At 50.9% G+C, this 15,038-nt stretch overlaps 1 protein-coding gene across 1 annotated transcript in view; it reads left to right on the top strand.

The window, feature by feature from the left end:
• Positions 1 to 15,038, top strand: part of LOC309564357 (uncharacterized protein) — a 1,447,080-nt gene that overhangs the window by 241,632 nt on the left and 1,190,410 nt on the right. The gene's annotated exons all lie outside the window — the stretch shown is intronic.

Genomic DNA, 15,038 nt, shown 5'->3' with positions numbered 1-15,038 from the left:
AGCATCATACTAACAAGCCGAAAATCGGCAGATCGGACGTTGGCCAAAAATTCCGTGTGTACGGGGCTTTAGTCTCAAGAACAGGCCAACAATTTTGAGAGTCTCTACGACCTGTAGGAGGTCAAATTGCCCTAAAGAGAACATGACCAAACCGTGGGACATTGGTCTCAAATCCACACCAACACTTTTGAGAATCTCTACAACCTATAGGTGGTCAAACCACCCTAAATAGAACATGGCCTAACTGTGGAATGTAAAGCCCCGTACACACGCAACGATTATCGGCCAACCAATCGTCCGACTTTTGTCCAAGTTGTGTTTTGTTGGTTGGAATGTGCCTAGACTGCACACAAATTTTCTCGGCCAACAAAATTCTACTTCAGAAGTGATGTCATATGTTGGTTTGTTTTCTTTGTGTTTTTTCTTCACTGAGCATGCCCAGACTTGCTCATCAGATTTTTCCCTGTCGAAATCTGTACTGACTGCACGAAAATCAGCCGTTGTGTTGACGGCCAACAAAAATTTTATAGTCTGCACACCAGATTTTTTTCGGCCGAAAATTCGGAGTTGGTTGTCGGAAGCATCATACTAACAAGCCGAAAATCGGCAGATCGGACGTTGGCCGAAAATTCCCTGCCAATTTTCGACGCGTGTGTACGGGGCTTTAGTCTCAAGAACAGGCCAACAATTTTGAGAGTCTCTACGACCTGTAGGAGGTCAAATTGCCCTAAAGAGAACATGACCAAACCCGTGGGACATTGGTCTCAAATACACACCAACACTTTTGAGCGTCTCTAAGACCTGTAGACCACCCTGCCCCAAGCATGACTTTTAGAAAGGAAGAGGACAGTAAGTAATTTTAACACCACCAAAAAACAGAACTCCTATTTGGCCACTAAGTATTTTTCCCCTTAATTCTTAGAAAAAGAAACAGCCTTTCACTTACAGTGTTAGTATGGTTGACTTATGACCGGTTATAAAATGTCAACAGGAAGGTAATTGCTAATGGCCACCAAAAGTAATACTCCTGGGTAGTCATTGGCCACAAATGTCTTCCACAAATTGTTTCTTGAGACCTTTAACTAGGAAGGGGTTTGTAATAAGCTATGTTAAGCTGGGAGTTTTCCAGGAAGAAACAACCCAAGACAAAAGTAGAGAAATGAGGTTTGGAGTTAAAAAGGTGAAGGTTTGGAAGGTTGACGTGAAGCCACCTGAGATGATGGTATTCCTGAATTTCCATAGTATCTGGTAATTGGCTGCCCCCAGATGGGCAAGTCTTGCAGGCATCTCCACAATCTGCTCATGCAGGAGATGATTGCCTATTGTAAGACGCCACTTCATGCTGTGGCTTTGTGTCCCCGCATGCTTAGAAATGGATCTCCGAAGTGACCCCCTCCATTACTATTTAAATTGATACCTAATGCATGATAACCAAACATTTTAGAAATTTGTCAATGTGTTTTTAAGAATTTGTGCATCCCCTTCGTTCATCCCGATTGGAGGAATACAGTTTAAAGGAGGACTCTGACAAGAGGAATAGAAACAACTTAAGTGAGCTGAATGTCAGACTTGCTATCACACTCAATGGCATTCCATTCAGTTATGACTCCCACCTCGTCAGCACACCGTCTTCATTAGAAATGTTCCCTCGGTTGCAGAGACTGGGTTGTAGCCTTTTGAGCATGTCGCAGCTGGCAGATGGAGCTGCTGCAATTTTATATGGCCTGGAACATAAGCTTGCATGTGTCCTTCACCCAGGCCAGTGCTGTCCTTTACTCTGCCATTCAGCTCATTGGATGGTTTCCTCCAATCACCAGGTGTTGTGTCTCCGATTGTTGTTAAAAAATAAAAACGACCTGTCTGTGTTTAAATATTTTTTGAGTCTGCTCCTTTGCAAAGCTGCTTCCTAATATTGGGAATTAGACCTGTGCAGAACGGAAACATTTGTTTAGTTTTGGATAGATTCGTTATGTTACTAATTTCGTTTTGGAATTCTTAGTTTTATTTACTTTTTGGAACGAAATTCCAAATTTCTGTAACGATTCGAATTTGGATCGGTCGAAAAATGATCAGGAAGCTGGCCGCCACGTCCTTAACAACCGATGACTCATCAGCTGTCAACGGGCTTCCCCACTGACAGCTGAATGTAAGCAAAAGAATGCCAGCAATGAAAATTCAGAAAAAAATAGTGTGGGGTCCCCCCCAATCCATAGCAGTTTCTTAGGTCTGGTATGGATTTTAATGGGAACCCCACGCCAAAATTAATAAAAAAACGTCTAGGGGTTCCCCCCAAAATCCACACTAGACCCTTATTCGATCATGCAGGCCAGGAAGGGGGGGATGAGCAAGCGCCCCTTCTGAACCATACCAGGCCACATGCCCTCAACATAGAGGGGATGCTTTGGGGCGGGGGGACTCCCCCCCTCACCCCAAAGCACCTTGTCCCCATGTTGATAGGGACAAGAGCCTCTTCCCCCACAACCCTGGGCAATGGTTGTGGGAGTCTGCAAGCGGGGCTTATTGTAATCTGGAAGCCCCCTTTAACAAGTGGGCCCCAAAATCCTGCCACCCCCCATGTGAATGAGTATGGTCTACCCATTCACCAAAAATGAATAAAGACACAACACAAGTTTTTGACAATTTCTTTATTAAAAAACATGTCCCCTGGTGTAGATCCATAGTCAATCATAACATCCGCCGGACCCCCCCAAAAAAAAAAACTCCGGCTTCGTTGAATGCTCCCATCGACTGCCTGTTTCTCTGTTTGACATGACATGACATGAATAGCTAAGGAGCGGAATCACCTGATGATGTCAGCGGGTGACCCCGCCCCTTGTGTGTCACCGACCGGGGCATGCTGGGTAGATGACATCGCAAGGGAAGTGGTCACCTGCTGATGTCATGGTGACTCCGCCGCTTGGCTAAGAAATGTCAGAAGCGGAGCAGGCAGTCGGTGGAAGCCTTCAACAAGACTAGAGGTTTTTTGCTTTTTTGAGTTTTGAGCGGCATGGCATGATTGACGTTGGATCTACACCGGGGGGGGGGGACATTTTTTTTTTTTTGCAATAAGCCCACCCACTCGCAGACACTCCCACAACTACCGCCCAGGGTTGCGGGGAAAGAAGCCCTTTTCCCCATCAACATGGGGAAAAGGTGCTTTGGGGTGGGGGGGGCAGCACCCCCCGTGCCCAAAAGCACCCCCCATATTGGGAACATGGGGCCTGGTATGGTTGAGGAGGTGGGGGTGCTTGCTCGCCCCCCCCCCCCCCCCCTTTTTCAGGCCTGCCGGGCTGCATGCTTGAATAAGGGTCTGGTATTTATTCTGGGGGGAGGGGGTGCAGTTTTTTTTTTTATCTTGGTGTGGGTTTCCCCTAAAATCTATACCAGACTCGAAGGTCCTGGTATGGACTGGGGGAGGGGGCTCCATGCTGTTTTTTTTCTGAGTTTTTTTATTGCGGGCATTCTTTTGTTTACATTTCAGCTCTCAGCGGGGAGTTCAATGCAGAGAAGCCCCCTGACAGCTGATGAGTCATTGGTTGGTAAGGAACAAATCCGCCGATCCCCCGCTGAGCAGGCGGATGGCAGCTCTGTCTCCGCGCTGTGTGCGGAGACAGAGTTGTCAGTCCCCGCACTACTCTATGGGGGAATCGGATGAGAGCGTGTCTGTTCTCATCCGATTCCATCCAATTCGATCCACTGTACGGATGGAAAAAAGGGTTTCCATCCGTCCAGATTTGACGGACCGGATCAGATCAGATGTCAGTGGACATGTCTCCGCTGACATCCAATGCCCCATAGAGATGCATGGGTCATCTGTTCAGATCTGCCTGAAAAACTGACAGTCGAATCTGAACGGTCCGCTAGTGTGAAAGGGGCCTTAAGCAATGTGACTAAATTTGTTACTATTTTATTTGGATACATCTGAATTGTCGAATAACCCAACATTTGTCCAAATTTCCATTCGGACTGAAACAAATTGCACATATGTATTGGGAATTTTATTGAAAGAAAAACTTGAGACACATGTCCTCCTATTGTTGAATCATCCTATTCCTTGCTGGCATGTGGATTCTCTATCTTCAGGACTTTTAGTCATTTACCCCAAAGAAGGTAAGATTTTCCAACATTCCTGCTCTACATACTTGTTCAGGATTAGTAATTTAATATTGAATTCAGAGGTTCAGGATGACACTCAGGCAAAAAGCATTTTTGGAGGTTAGCCAATTCATCTATGTCAAGGCCAGTTCCCAGCCTGTGATAGGACCTTACAGTATGCAACCAGTGGCGGCTGGTGCACAACATTTTTGGGGGGGGGGGTGCAAACAGAAAAATGTAATAGGTATTGCTTTGCGGTAAAAAACGCTGTAAAAAATTGCGTGACTTTGAGGTCACAATAGTGTAAAAAGGGGTCTTCAGTAATTAAGGTATAGTGTGCCCCTTTCAATGCAGAGAGACCAGCGTGCCCCCATTCAATGTAGAATGACCAGCGTGCCTCCTTTCAACGCAGAATAACCAGCGTGACCCCTTTCAATGCAGAATGACCAGCGTGCCCCCTTTCAATGCAGAATGACCAGCGTGCCCCCTTTCAATGCAGAATGACCAGCGTGCCCCCTTTCAATGCAGATTGAACAGCGTGCCCCCTTTCAATGCAGAGAGATCAGTGTGCCCCCATTCAATGCAGAGAGATCAGTGTGGCCCCTTCAATGCAGAGAGATCATCGTGCCCCCTTTAATGCAGAGAGATCAGTGTGCCCCCATTCAATGCAGAGAGATCAGCGTGCCCCCATTCAATGTAAAGAGATTAGTGTGCCCCCTTTCAATGCAGAGAGATCAGTGTGCCCCCTTTCTAGGCAGAGAGATCAGCGTGGCCCCATTCAATGCAGAGAGATCAGCGTGGCCCCATTCAATGCAGAGAGATCAGTGTGCCCCCATTCAATGCAGAGAGATCAGCGTGCCCCCATTCAATGCAGAGAGATCAGCGTGCCCCATTCAATGAAGAGAGATCAGTGTGCCCCCATTCAATGCAGAGAGACCAGCGTAGTGTGCCGTGCCCCCCCAGAGACCAGTGTACTTACCTGCAGCTTCTCCTCAGTCCCCCTGCGTCTCCTTGAGTCATCCCGCCTCCTCGGCCAATGGCATGGATTTGCCTTTCGGCCAATCAGGAAGCAGGTCTCGGACCTGCTTCCTGATTGGCCAGCAGGAGGATCCGTGTGACAATAGTGAATTTTCATTCGCTTTTATCACACAATGGGTGGGTTCGGGGTGCACTGCTCTGCGCCCCGGGTCCACCCTTCACTCACACTTCACTCCCATTCGAACCAGGATCACTGACACTGCACCCACCATCACCTGGAACCACTGAAACTTCCCCCAGCAATACCTGGCATCAATCACTCCCCATTACCTGGCATCAATAACACCTCATCCCCTATTCCCTGGAACCACTCACACTTCACTTCCCATTCCACCCGGGATCCCTGACACTGCACCCACCATCACCTGGAGCCAATGACACTGCACCTACCAATACCTGGCATCAATAACACCACCCCCCCCCCCCCATTACGTGGAACCACTCACACTTCACTTCCCATCCCAACCGGGATCACTGACACTGCACCCACCAACACCTGGAACCACTGACACTGCACCTACCAATACATGGCATCAATAACACCCCCCCCACCCCCCCATTACCTGGAACCACTCACACTTCACTTCCCATCCCAACCGGGATCACTGACACTGCACCCATCATTACCTGGAACCACTGACACTGCACCCACCATCAACTGCAGCCATTGACACTGCACCCAACAATACCTGGCATCAATAACAACCCCCCCCCCCATTACCTGGAACCACTCACACTTCACTACCCATCCCAACCGGGATCACTGATGCCGCACTTACCATCACCGGAACCACTGAGACTGCACCCACCAATACCTGGCATCAATAACTACCCCCCCCCCCATTAATAACACCAAACTCCCTGACTCCCTCATTCCCAGCATCAATAAAACCTCATCCCCCATTACCTGGAACCACTCACACTTCACATCCATTTCAGCCCGCATCACTGACACGGCACCCATCATCTGGAACCACTAACACTGCACCCAACAATACCTGGCATCAATAACAACCCCCCCCCCCCCATTACATGGCATCAATAACAACTCATCCCCATTACGTGGAACCACTTACACTTCACTACCCATTCCAACCGGGATCACTGACACTGCACCCACCATCACCTGGAACAGGTAACACTGCACCCCCCATCACCTGGAACAAGTAACACTGCACCCCCCATCACCTGGAACAGGTAACACTGCACCCCCATCACCTGGAACAAGTAACACTGCACCCCCCATCACCTACCATCACTTATATTGCCCCCTTCCATCACGTGCAACCACTGACCCTGGACCCCCCCAACTAAACTGGGACCACTGACACTGCACCCCTACATCATCTGGGACCACTGACACCACACCCTATATCACCTAGGACCACTGACACCATACCTCCATCACCTCACAGCACTGCAACTCCTCCTCTTTACTGGCACTGTCTCATAAAATTCATATTATTTTTATTGTTTCATTCAAATGTCTTAAAAATATACTGCTGGCACAAGAATTTCATATCACATTGATACAAATATTCTCATTGGATCTCCCCATCATGTCAGAACTAGAACAAATTGAATTTATAGGAGTTACATTTCCATCTAGTTACAAACAGATGGGTTAATGTGGTGTCTTTGCATGTTTTGGGGACATACGCTAACACTTCTATAGGGGATGATGTAGGAAATGGGGGGTGATTACACCAATAATTAAAATAAAAGATTTTAGGGGAACTTCGCGCCATAAAAAAAAAAAAAAAAAACAGGGTGGGGTCCCCCAAAATTAAAAAAACAGATCTTTATCTGAGCATGCAGCCTGGCAGGCCAGAAAAGGTGGGGAGCGCACCCCTCCCCTGAACCCTACCAGGCCACTTACCCTCATCCCAAAGCACCTTGCCCCCATGTTGATGCCCTGGCCAGTGGTTGTGGGGGGTCTGTGGGTGGGGGGGGGGGGCTTATCATAATCTGGAAGTGCACTTCATCATAGGTGCCCCCAGATCCCACCTCCACATGTGAATGTGTACATAGTACCCCTTCCCATTCACAAAAAAAGTGTAAAAAGTGAGATCACCAGGTGGCCCTGCCCCTTAGCTATTGAGGAACTGGCACACGGCGGGAGCCTTCGTCGGGACTGGAGGCTTTTTTTTTTTATCTTTTTTCGGGTCGCTGGTGGTGGCAGACATTGTGATTGATGATGGATCTACACCAAGGGAAAAATTATTTGTTAATAAAGGAAATTTCAAAAACCTGTGTTGTGGTTTTATTTACTTTTTACACTTTTTTGGTGAATGGGAAGGGGTACTTCCACTCCATACTCATTCACATAGGAGAGGGTCCGGGATCCGGGGGCTCCCTTGTTAGAGGGGGCTTTCAGATTCTGACAAGCCCCTGGCCCGCATACCCCCCACATCCCCTGGCCAGGGTTGTGGGGAAGAGGCCCTTGTCCCCATAAACATGGGGACAAGGTGCTTTGGGGCGGGGGTAAAGAGCGAACAAAATGTAGATTAGTGAGCCCTCATATTTGTCTAATTAAGCTCCCCAATTTATAATGCAGGTACAAGTTTGACCTTCCATCACTAGGGGCAATGATCCCAACAGTTAGAGTCCATGATTGCACCAATTCTTCTTCAGTCTTGATGGAGTATTGCTTTCAACTCACGAGTCATTCGGTTATTTGGTGCACACCCAACCCGAACATTGGCCGTTTGCTCGTTCCTCGAATGACGAACAAATGTTATTGTTTGTGGGATATTCGAGCGCCCGCATCCATAATGTACTGTACGTGTGCGGTGCTTGCAGTGCATTATGTGATTGGCCACAGCATGCACCCTGACCTCCATGCAGGGCCGGACTGGGAATAAAATTCAGCCCCGGAAATAATTTCATACCAGCCCCATAGCATTATTATACCAACCCAACAGCATAGCGCCATTATTTTCTTGTTCATAAAAGGGAAAAACATTCATTTTAAAGCACATTTGAAGAGTGTATTATATATAGATAAGACAGATATGAAAGCATATAGGGCTTTATATATATTTATATATATATATAAGCAAATTCCAGTTAAAAGTGGTGTAAAAGTGTGGACATGGCACAGGAGGTGGTCAGAGGCTGTGTGGGCATGGTACAGTAGGACATGTCAGAGGCTGTGGGCTTGTGCAGGAGGTGCAGGGGCTGCGGACATGGTACTGGAGATGCAGGGGCTGCAGACACAGTGCAGGAGATGCAGGGGCTGCAGACACGGTACAGGAGATGCAGGGGCTGCGGACACGGTACAGGAGATGCAGGGGCTCTGGACATGGTACAGGAGATGCAGGGGGCTGCGGACATGGTACAGGAGATGCAGGGGGCTGCGGACATGGTACAGGAGATGCAGAGGCTGCAGACACGGTGCAGGAGATGCAGGGGCTGCGGACACGGTGCAGGAGATGCAGGGGCTGCAGATACAGTGCAGGAGATGCAGGGGCTGCAGATATGGTGCAGGAGATGCAGGGGCTGCAGACGCGGTGCAGGAGATGCAGGGGCCGCGGACACGGTACAGGAGATGCAGGGGCTCTGGACATGGTACAGGAGATGCAGGGGGCTGCGGACATGGTACAGGAGATGCAGAGGCTGCAGACACGGTGCAGGAGATGCAGGGGCTGCGGACACGGTACAGGAGATGCAGGGGCTGCGGACACGGTACAGGAGATGCAGGGGCTGCGGACACGGTACAGGAGATGCAGGGGCTGCGGACATGGTACAGGAGAAACATAGAAACATAGAATGTGTCGGCAGATAAGAACCATTTGGCCCATCTAGTCTGCCCAATATATCTGAATCCTATGAATAGTCCCTGGCCCTATCTTATATGAAAGATAGCCTTATGCCTATCCCATGCATGCTTAAACTCCTTCACTGTATTTGCAGCTACCACTTCTCTAGGAAGGTTATTCCATGCATCCACTACTCTCTCAGTAAAGTAATACTTCCTCATATTACTTTTAAACCTTTGCCCCTCTAATTTAAAACTGAGATGCAGGGGCTGCGGACATGGTACAGGAGATGCAGGGGCTGCGGACATAGTACAGGAGATGCAGAGGCTGCGGACACGGTGCAGGAGATGCAGGGGCTGCGGACATGGTACAGGAGATGCAGGGGCTGCGGACATGGTACAGGAGATGCAGGGGCTGCGGACATGGTACAGGAGATGCAGAGGCTGCGGACATGGTACAGGAGATGCAGGGGCTGCGGACATGGTACAGGAGATGCAGAGGCTGCGGACACGGTGCAGGAGATGCAGGGGCTGCGGACACGGTGCAGGAGATGCAGGGGCTGCAGACACGGTACAGGAGATCCAGAGGCTGAGGGCATGGTGCAGGAGATTCAGGGGCTGCAGACATGGTGCCGCAGGGGCTGCGGACATGGCAGGAGATGCAGGGGCTTCGGGCATGGTGCAGGGGCTGCGGACATGGTACAGGAGATGCAAACCACCTGCTTTTCTCTACACCAAGCCCATCAAACCATGTCTTTATGGACCTAGCCTTCAAGGCTGCTGATTGGGGATGGGGTAGAACCAGCCCCTCTGTACTGGGCCCAGGGGCAGAGAGGGGACTTTTTATTTTCTATGGGGCACAGGCAGAGTATTACTGAAAGCCATAACTTCCAGCAATTATAATAAAATTCCCTCAGCCCCAATCGTGTTGCAGTGAGGCCTGAGGGCAGATAGGGGACTTCTTACTGGGGTGTAGGTGGTGTAATATTGATTGTTCTGGTAAGCACAAGACTGTGCCAATCGTAGTGGTATAAGTGTAGTGGAGTCAATGAGTTAGTAGCTGCTGGAGGGATACCTGCTCAGAGCCAAGTCCCCAGAGGTGTAAGTGTGTTCAGTTTGTGTATGGTGTGTGTGAATATAGGTGGTTGGGAAACTACTGCTGGCTACTGGCGCGTCTGTGTGGGAGGGTTTGGCGCCGTGACAGTCTCAGCCAGTCAGTTGATGCACCGCCCACGCCGGATGTGACGTCATGCCACTCACGGCGGCTGACGTAGAAAGAGTATATTGGACGGATCGGATTGCACTCTGGAGCACAGTCGGGGCCGGGACGGCAGCGGCCATCATCACAGCGGCAGCCGCGGCCCCAATGCTTAAAGCGGCTGGCCCCAAAGCGGCCCCAGGGCCGGCGGCCCACCGGGAAATTTCCCGGTATCCCGGTAGGCCAGTCCGGCCCTGCCTCCATGCTTTGGCCAATCAAATCATCTCTGCCATGATTGGACAAAGGCAGGCTGCCTTTAGCCAATAAAGGCTCAGGGGCTAAGTACACGCCCCACACTTTATAAAGGCTGCTCGCACAGCAGCCACGTGTAATGTGACTGTGCGGGCGAGACAGCAAGTAATTGAGACAGGGAGAGGAACGTGTTTGAGGCAGGGAGAGAGAGTAATTTGCAATTTATCAGACAGTGCAGTGCAGTGCAGTGGCGGCTGGTGCTTAAAATTTTTGGGGGGGCGCAAACAGAAAAATGAGTGACCAGCGTGCCCCCAATCAATGCAGAGTGCCACAGCATTGCCCCCAATCAATGCAGAGTGCCACAGCATGCCCCCAATCAATGCAGAATGCCACAGCGTGCCCCCAATCAATGCAGAGTGCCACGGCGTGCCCCCGAATCAATGCAGAGCGCCACAGCGTGACCCCAATCAATGCAGAGTGCCACAGCATTGTCCCCAATCATTGCAGAGCGCCACAGCATTGTCCCCAATCAATGCAGAGCGCCACAGCATTGTCCCCAATCATTGCAGAGCGCCACAGCATTGTCCCCAATCATTGCAGAGCGCCACAGCATTGTCCCCAATCATTGCAGAATGCAACAGCATTGTCCCCAATCATTGCAGAGCGCCACAGAATTGTCCCTAATCATTGCAGAGCGCCACAGCATTGTCCCCAATCAATGCAGAGTGCCACAGCATTGTCCCCAATCATTGCAGAGCGACGCAGCATTGTCCCCAATCAATGCAGAGCGCCACAGCATTGTCTCCAATCATTGCAGAGCGCCACAGCATTGTCCCCAATCATTGCAGAGCGCCATAGAATTGTCCCTAATCATTGCAGAGCGCCACAGCATTGTCCCCAATCAATGAAGAGTGCCACAGCATTGTCCCCAATCATTGCAGAGCGCCACAGCATTGTCCCCAATCATTGCAGAATGCAACAGCATTGTCCCCAATCATTGCAGAGCGCCATAGAATTGTCCCTAATCATTGCAGAGTGCCACAGCATTGCCCCCAATCAATGCAGAGTGCCACAGCATTGCCCCCAATCAATGCAGAGTGCCACAGCATGCCCCCAATCAATGCAGAATGCCACAGCATGCCCCCAATCAATGCAGAGTGCCACAGCGTGCCCCCCAATCAATGCAGAGCGCCACAGCGTGACCCCAATCAATGCAGAGTGCCACAGCATTGTCCCCAATCATTGCAGAGCGCCACAGCATTGTCCCCAATCAATGCAGAGCGCCACAGCATTGTCCCCAATCATTGCAGAGCGCCACAGCATTGTCCCCAATCATTGCAGAGCGCCACAGCATTGTCCCCAATCATTGCAGAGCACCACAGCATTGTCCCCCAATCAATGCAGAGCGCCACAGCATTGTCCCCAATCATTGCAGAGCACTACAGCATTGTCCCCAATCATTGCAGAATGCAACAGCATTGTCCCCAATCATTGCAGAGCGCCACAGCATTGTCCCCAATCATTGCAGAGCGCCACAGCATTGTCCCCAATCAATGCAGAGTGCCACAGCATTGTCCCCAATCATTGCAGAGCGACGCAGCATTGTCCCCAATCAATGCAGAGCGCCACAGCATTGTCCCCAATCATTGCAGAGCGCCACAGCATTGTCCCCAATCATTGCAGAGCGCCACAGCATTGTCCCCAATCATTGCAGAGCGCCACAGCGTGCCTCCCTCAATGCAGTGTGGGCTCCCCCCCCCCCGAGACCAATGCACTTACCTGGCGGCGGTTGCCTCTTCAGTCCCGGCGGCGGCTTTTCCTCAATCTGTCCCCCGGCACGTCTACACGAGTACTTCCGGTCCCACCTCCTCCTCGGCCAATGGCAAGGGGTTTGCCTTGCGGCCAATCAGGAAGCGCATATTGGATGCGCTTCCTGATTGGCCAGGAGGAGGATCGGTGTGGCAATAGCGAATTTTCATTCGCTATTGTCACACAATGGGTGGAGTCGGGACGCACTGCTCTGCGCCCCGGCTCCACCCTTTGCATCGCCCTATTAGAGCCTCTGGCTCTAATCAGGTGATGTTAAAAAATAATCCCCATTAAGCTCCATGCGTCCGGCGTCCTGCATGCAGATTAGGGGGCCGGACGCATGGATGGGGGGGGCGGCGCCCCTGCGCCCCATATACACCGCCCGCCACTGGTGCAGTGTAGTCTAGAGACTTTGCTAGCAGTGAGTTAGGCAGGCAGAGCAACACCTACCTACACACACCTCCTTCTAACAGAGCCACACCTACCTACCTACACCCACCTCCTCCTAACAGCCACACCTACCTACACCAACCTCCTCACAGAGCCACACCTACCTACACCCCTCCTCCTAACAGAGCCACACCTACCTACCTACACCCACCTCCTCCTAACAGTCACACCTACCTTCCTACACCCACCTCCTCCTAACAGAGCCACACCTACCTACCTACACCCCACCTCCTCCTAACAGAGCCACACCTACCTACCTACACCCACCTCCTCCTAACAGAGCCACACCTACCTACCTACACCCACCTCCTCCTAACAGAGCCACACCTACCTTCCTACACCCACCTCCTCCTAACAGAGCCACACCTACCTACCTACACCCACCTCCTCCTAACAGAGCCACACCTACCTACCTACACCCCACCTCCTCCTAACAGAGCCACACCTACCTACCTACACCCACCTCCTCCTAACAGAGCCACACCCACCTACCTACACCCACCTCCTCCTAACAGAGCCACACCTACCTACCTACACCCCACCTCCTCCTAACAGAGCCACACCTACCTACCTACACCCACCTCCTCCCAACAGAGCCACACCTACCTACCTGCACCCACCTCCTCCTAACAGAGCCACACCTACCTACCTACCTACACCCCACCTCCTCCTAACAGAGCCACACCTACCTACCTACACCCACCTCCTCCTAACAGAGCCACACCAGAGACCAGTGCACTTACCTGCAGCTTCTCCTCAGTCCCCCTGCGTCTCCTTGAGTCATCCCGCCTCCTCGGCCAATGGCATGGATTTGCCTTTCGGCCAATCAGGAAGGGGGTCTCGGACCTGCTTCCTGATTGGCCAGGAGGAGGATCCGTGTGACAATAGTGAATTTTCATTCGCTTTTATCACACAATGGGTGGGTTCGGGGTGCACTGCTCTGCGCCCCGGGTCCACCCTTTTCTGAAGCCTATTAGAGCCTCTGGCTCTAATCAAGTGACTCAGAAAAACAAAAAACCCCATTGAGCTCCATAAGTCCGGCGCCCCACATGCAGATTAGGGGGCCGGACGCATGGATGGGGGGGCGGCGCCCCTGTGCCCCCAACGCACTGGCCGCCACTGAGTCTGCAACAGTGTTCTTTTTACACAGTTTTAGCACTATAAGGGTTAAGTATTTTTTTATATAACATGTACTCACCCCTCCCTTTCAGGCATGCATGTCACCCGATTCTATGGGGGCAGAGAGTGTGCAATCCCATGTCACATTGATACTAGCTTGTAAACTCTTCTGCACATGGGGGTAAGTTTGAGAGCCCCACATTATTTAGTACCCTAAGGTGCCTGGTAGGGAGTGAGCAGAAGACAACTGACATAGCAATGTATTAAGTGATACTGCACCGATACCCATTACAACCCCTTCCTGGTCTCCACTGACAACTTGAGTGTGCAGCCCCCCCCTAAATTGCTAATACGCACCTATCATTTGGAACCACTGCCACCACACACCCTCATCATGTGATGCCACTAACACCACACCCCTTACTGACACTGCACCCCTTTATCACCTTGAACCACAGACACCGCAACTCCCATATTCTAGTATGACTGACACTGCACCCCTCTACCACCTGGAATCACTTACACTGCACCCATCATCACCTAGAACCACTGATGCTGCACCCCCCATTACCTCGCATCAATACCACCACATCCCCCATTACCTGTAACCACTCACACGTCACTTCCCATTCCACCTGGGATCACTTACACTGCACCAACCATCACCTGGAACCATTGCCACTGGATCCACCATCACCTGGAGCCATTGACACTGTACCCACCTATACCTGGAACCAATGACACTGCACCCACCAATATCTGACATTAATAACACCCCCCCACCATTACCTGGAATCACTCACACTTCACTCCCATTCGAACCAGGATCACTGACACTGCACCCACCATCACCTGGAACCACTGAAACTTCCCCCAGCAATACCTGGCATCAATCACTCCCCATTAGCTGGCATCAATAACACCTCATCCCCCATTACCTGGAACCACTCACACTTCACTTCTCGTCCCACGCAGGATCACTGACACTGCACCCACTATCACCTGGAACCACTGAAACTTCACCCAGCAATACCTGGCATCAATCACTCCCCATTACCTGCCATCAATAACACCTCATCCCCTTTTCCCTGGAACCACTCACACTTCACTTCCCATTCCACCCTGAATCGCTGACACTGCACCCACCATCACCTGGAGCCAATGACACTGCACCTACCAATACCTGGCATCAATAACACCACACCCCCCCCCCCCATTACCTGGAATCACTCACACTTCACTTCTCATCCCAACCGGGATCACTAACACTGCACCCATCAACACCTGGAACCACTAACACTGCACCCACCAATACCT

The sequence above is a fragment of the Pelophylax lessonae genome (assembly GCF_965119305.1).
Source record: "Pelophylax lessonae genome assembly, chromosome: 9".
Taxonomy (NCBI): domain Eukaryota; kingdom Metazoa; phylum Chordata; class Amphibia; order Anura; family Ranidae; genus Pelophylax; species Pelophylax lessonae.
Note: the sequence above shows the minus strand (reverse complement) of the source record. Positions and strands in the feature narration are given on the sequence as shown.